This window comes from Plasmodium inui (genome assembly GCF_000524495.1).
Source record: "Plasmodium inui San Antonio 1 unplaced genomic scaffold supercont1.66, whole genome shotgun sequence".
Lineage (NCBI taxonomy): Eukaryota > Apicomplexa > Aconoidasida > Haemosporida > Plasmodiidae > Plasmodium > Plasmodium inui.
This window is the reverse complement of record NW_008481900.1, coordinates 19,417-25,776: the sequence shown is the minus strand read 5'-3', so window position 1 is coordinate 25,776 and position 6,360 is coordinate 19,417.

The following is a 6,360-nucleotide window of genomic DNA, read 5'->3' as shown; positions in this document are numbered from 1 at the left end:
AAACCGCTTGGATGAGACATATATAAGGAGCACTTCTACGTAAGGGGTATGGATATCCTCCAGTGTCACTGTATATGAGACCTACCAAAGAGTTCGTAATATTTACATGTGGAGAATTGTAACACCGTTATTCTCTTGGTATTTGAAAACAGCAGCTGCACTTGGGGTACCATTATTTGTACAATACTGGTGTCAATTTCCATTGCTGATGATGTGCGCGGATATACGTGTACTACTATTATGTGAGGAGTACTGTCGTCCATGTACTAGTGTATGTGAAGGATTCAGAGTTTATGCTTTCATTATATGAATAGGAATTTCTTGTGAAGTCCATACATATTCCAGTATAACTATTGTCTAAAAGCTACTGATGCCTGTAGATACTCAATGGTGAGGAGTCCGGAAGTCCCCATAGTACTGTTCTATGAAAGTATTAGTAGTGGAGGTATATGGATTACCTGGAGTGTTACTGTACTAACGGAACCATGATGTGTGCAGTTTCCTGCGTTTATGAGTAAGATAACCTTTGGAGTACCATTCGTTGGGAGGGTACTGGTGTAAAAGGAGTATCGTCCTGTTTACAATCCTCTCGTGTGGATAATACTTCCATTTGAACAGGATATTTGCTGAAGGAGTATTCATCACTTGGAGTACTGTTATGGGGACACTACAGAGGTATGTATAGTACTCATATCTAAAGATGCCTAATATGGTTTGTACCATGCCATTTGATGAGTGCCAAAGTTAAGCCGGTATTATTAAGTAAAGTAAACAGGGATATAGAATTCATGACTTACCTTTGTGGCGTATGAGGAGGTGCCACCGTTACGCAACGTGTGAAAGTTGCCGTAGTACCTCCTTATGGGGGGTACAGTTGTGTGGGACACATGGATGTGTGAATAGCACCATTACTTGAAGAACACTGATGTTATGTACAGAATAGTTTGTCCTGATCAGTACAACTGTACTTGGAATAGCATTATTTGAAGAGTCGTCCTGTTGGTTTCATGGCACTATGATATCAATTGCGGGGTTCCCCAAATCCCCAAGGTTGCCTCAAATCATATTATCTACACAATGCAGCTATGCCAAAACCACTGTAATGTTAACCGTATTATTGCGTGAAGAATACTGATTTTCCAGGTGTGTCATTATTCGTAGGGTAATATTCTATGAAGTGCATGCATATTCTACAAGGGCAGATGACATGGAAGTATACATGTTTCCCCCCCATGGTGACGAATGCGGAGATTCTTGTAGTATTGTTATATCAATGTATTAATGGTTGAGCTATACTGATATCTCCAAAGTACTGCCCATTTTGGGGCATAATTGTATAAAACGTACGGATGATCTGCGGCGCAGTCTTGTGAGTGTACTCATATCTCCCTAGTGTGATCTCTTGGAGTGCACAATTGTGTTGGGATTCTGGATACTCCCCATGGACAATTATTAAAAGAGGTGGAACATCCTGGCCTACTGTTTAGGCTTCTATTATAGGGAAAGCACCATATTCCGGAATTCATAGCACTCCCTGGAGTGTTATCATATTAACAGCCGTATAATGTGTGGAATTGCATGATTGGAAGTGTACCGCTCGAGCAAGTGTACACATGTGTGTGGAATACTATTGTGTGTAAATTACTTATTCGCTTTCAGCCGTGATATTACCAGAGTACTATTATGTGAACAATGTGGATGTTTGCGAAGTATTTAGATATTAGGGATAACGTTGTGAGGTGAATACTACTGTACCGGGAGTACTATGATTTAAAGTGTATGATACAGCATGCCCTATCGTTATCTTTATCCGTCATCCATGCCTACGATGATATTGTATGAATAAAACCATTAAATGAAATAAACAAATATACCTGGTGTACTATTATATGAAAGGTAGGATGATATAAAAAGTACACATGTGTCTAAAGTGTCAATGATGATAGAATGTAAAGCTATTTGAACGATAATATTGCATGGGTCTACGGGTTATGTTGTTATTGTAAGGAAGGGAGAATATTTTATAACTAACACAAAGGTTGTAGCACATTCATTTGGAAGAGATTATTGTCCCTGCACTCATGTGATATGTAGAGAGAAGGGAAAATGAGAAGTGGAATTCTGTGGAGTGCAATGATATTCAAAATACAGTACTTTATGAGGGAGACAGATATTCTCAAACACTGTCCTTTGAAAGATAAGGATTTTCCTACAATTTGGCCATCGAAAACGCAAAAGTGTGTGAATTGCGGGCTATGTGTTCCAACTTTCGGTTCCTATTCTTTGGGCAACACCAATCATCGCTGAGTATAGATCTGTATGAAATAGTATTATGTGAAGAATTGAGGGCTACTTTCTAAAGAAAAGAGCTATCCATTAATTACGCGCAGGTGCAGGCGCTATAGCTGTGTCGAATGTATTATTGCCGGAGTAATAAAATAGCGGCAGAAATACTTGCATATGGAAAATGCAGGGATTCTAGCGAAAATGTTGTTTGTAATGTACAGTGTCGCAGTGATGCTTTTATGTGAAGGCCTAATAACATAGCGTCTTAGATACGACTAATTGGAGAACGTGAATAATGGAAGAATAATGATTTATGTGTAGTATTATTTAAAGAATATCGCACCCCCCCAGCACTACGGGCCTGTGGAATGAATGCTTAGCATACAGCCCTATTATATGAACCATGCGTCTATACCTTCAGTATTATTTTGTGTACTGTATACATGTCTCCTGAATATTATTCTGCACCAAGCTCATATTTTACAGTTTTTTTATTTGGAAACTATTATTGGCTGAAGATAGCACATCTCGATGGGGAACCATGATATCAGGAACATAATCGTGGGGATTCTATGACTGGAATACGTTTATATGGGAAGGTTAAGACAACAGGTGCTATTATTTGAAGAATACAATGAGGCGGAGGATATACAGTTCCTTGGAAGACTAATGTATAAGGAGTACATTTTTCGCGACCATTATTAAGTATGTGAAAAGGAGACATTTCTCTAGGGTATCACTGCATAAACAGTAGGAGAATCCGGAGACTCCTTATTGTGGAGTCGTCAAGATTTAAAGCAGGAAGCACGATAATTTAAAAAGAGATATTTAGTAAGAGATAATAGAGTGGATGCAGCGGTATTCTTGGAGGGGTTCCAATTACTGAGCGTTACACATATATATAAAATACGACATGGCTCCAGTATATTTGTATTTACTGTAAGAATTAGCCTTACAACAACTGTTTAGAGGATAAGCTTCTGTCAAGGCTAAGATTCTATGTAGTAGAGTTCTTTATGAGGAGAGAAATTGTTTAAAATAGTACCAATGTTTAGAGGGTCGGATTCCTTGAGGACGAAGTTTTAAAAATGCTGCCAGATCACCAATACACTGTCTTCTAAAATAATTCCATTCCAGGAATACTCATATACCAATACTAAGGCTATTCATGCTGTATAAGAAATTGACGGATACTATCACTAAAAAGGGTTTCAACATGCCGAGGGCGCTTATATATAGGAAGCACTTCTTATAGGCAAAGTAACGCTGTAAGTACAGTAATACATCGTCAACTGTGATTATTCCTTCTCAATATTATTGTAATATAGATTCAATAATTATCCAGGTACTATTAAAAAAAAATGATTACGGAAGATTCGCACATCTGCCTTAATCTGTAATATTTTCCTCTTAACAAGACTCGAAATCGATGCGGTACTATTAAAATATAACAATTATGTAAAATAAAAGATTAAAATTCTTATACCCTAGGGAGGAATACGAAATTATAAAAAGAATAGTACTATATAGAACCGGCTGTTTCTCCTGGAGAGTTAGGAATAATAATAACATGAAAGGCGCGAAGGGGACAAAATGAGCATAAGAATAAGAATACACATAAGATATTAAAGAATCATTAATCTAAAAGGGGGGGGGGGGAGCAACCATATAGGAGCGGATGACTATAATAGAATGTATATACGAATACAACTGACCTCTTTGAGAAAATTATCTAGTTCAAAGAACGGAGAGAGATATTTATAAGACCATATAAATACACCACAAACCAGTGAGGATATCAACATAACGATCAAAGTGGAAATGCCTAAAAGGAAAGGTACATAATTAATACATACAGAAGAGACAACACGTGACAAGAGGATCCAGGGAAAGATGATCAGGGGACGAACATTAGACACTACACCCAAAGATTAGAACCCAGAAACACAGTAGGGGTGACACATAAGGAATAATGTGAGCAACAGATCTTTCCCTCTGACAAAATAGATATATGAAATAGAGGGTTTCATGTTTTCTAGCATATAAACAAAGGAATAAGGACAGATAATATCTTGAATCTGTGCTGAGTCCAGGAAGTATAATAAGACGTACAGTAACTTCATTTTTGTCCGTATCTAAAACTATAGAGGATGCTATAATGGGCGGCTCTTTATTCACAACAGAAGCATGTAGGATGTTAAGTGGTATTCATAACCCCTTTTATGCATAAGGGAGTATAAGCCTATACAATGCATACATTCCCCTATTGACATAAACACCTGTCCGCTAAAGAAGTCTTACACCACCATAGAGTTATGAGATTTTTCTGAAAGATGAGAAGAAGTCAATAAATACATGATCATTTTGGCAGTGATATGGTTTTTATATGAGTTTTAAGTGTAATGCTATATGGGCATATAAGCAGTAATAGAAAAATTCCCTCCCTTAATAATGAGTCCAGTAGTTTTATGAATCTATTGTGTGTTATTCCGCGTGATTAATTAACCCAAATCTTCGAACGAATTGGTGAGTTGTTGTGGGGATCATCTGAATAAACAGGCAACTCTTTATGTTTCGATACATTATCATAATGTAAATTTACCCAGCACCTGGCAAAGGAATAACTGTTTAAATAGCTGGATACGAAATGTTGTGGCTTATATGATATTTTCTTTGCTATATAGCATATCATGAGGGATGATATAGAAGGAGCTATCGTGACCTGCTAAGGAGTGAATAAGCAGAGGGATATAAAATAGCGGGGAAACATCATATAATGGTTAGGAATTTACTGATAGGACATAGTGTATATTATAAAAGGGACAAACACACAATAAGATCGAGAATCCTACCAAAGGGGATGATGAGAAAACAAATGTTCCCCCAACGAAGAAAAAATAAACACCTTGAAATAAAATTATCATCACCTCGAGGGAGGAATGTGTAGAGAAGTTCCTTCCCCCTGGTAGAATCGGAATATCGACTCCCAATCTTAATGTTTCCTAAAGTGGATATAATAATACTCCAGCAAATGGAATTATATGCAAGTGAAAGATTCCTCACGTATAGTCTATGGCGACATGATTTCGTTTATGTTTCCACCTAGTGCATTGGGCTAAATGAGGGGAGGGAAATTATTATCGATTGCAAGAGAACGTAGTGTGTCCCCTACTATGAGTCTGTCATTGTATAAATAAGAGCATATAGCCATTTAGAGTACAATTTTTTCTCTTTTCTGATTTTGACTCCTTTTCTAAGGACTTCTTCTACTTTGGTAAGGCTAAAGTATCTCTATTCATGTAACCTACGCGAAATTATTACGTTTGTTTTTTAAATTTGTCATAATTGAGATGGGAATTATCCAACTTATATATTAGGAAAAGTAAGGATTAATGTAATTATGTTCTGGTTCCATACTCACGAGAGGTTTACAATACGAATTGTGTTATTTCATTTGGATATCCTCCTTATCTTGATTGGGGAACAAGTGACTGCAATTATGTAGAGTCGTTTCACGTAGAAGAAATTTTTTATCTTTCTGTTTTCACTTTTTCTGTGATAATTTGAAGAAAGTAAGAAAATAGGAATGTCTTTGTAGAAGATAAATTCCCGCCTATTTTTATATATCTAATATTGATTTAACTGTAGGAAAAATAATTGAGCCTCAAACGGCTACCGTGACTTTAAAATTCGAACAGCTACAAATAATTACTAGGTGAATTATATAGGAAGTTCCACGAATCACGCATTAGGGATCGTGCAGAAGCAATTTTATTGAATAAAAGCGAACGAAACGAAAAAAGGAGAAAAGAGAGACCAAATTATATGTGATATTAAGAATGATGAAACAGCTTAGAAGGAGCCACAGCATATTCACACATATAGATATATACGAATGAATCATGACAGAAGCGGAAGAAAAATGTGTCAGAGTACCAAGGTCTAGCTAGTTTCAAAAATTCGCCAAGCGTCCGGGGGGGTTAGTACCTCTAGGACAAGCAAATATGGAAGGGTATTTGAAGTTTGGATTTTAATTGCTGTGTCTTAATATCTGGAGACATTTGGCCAAAGAAG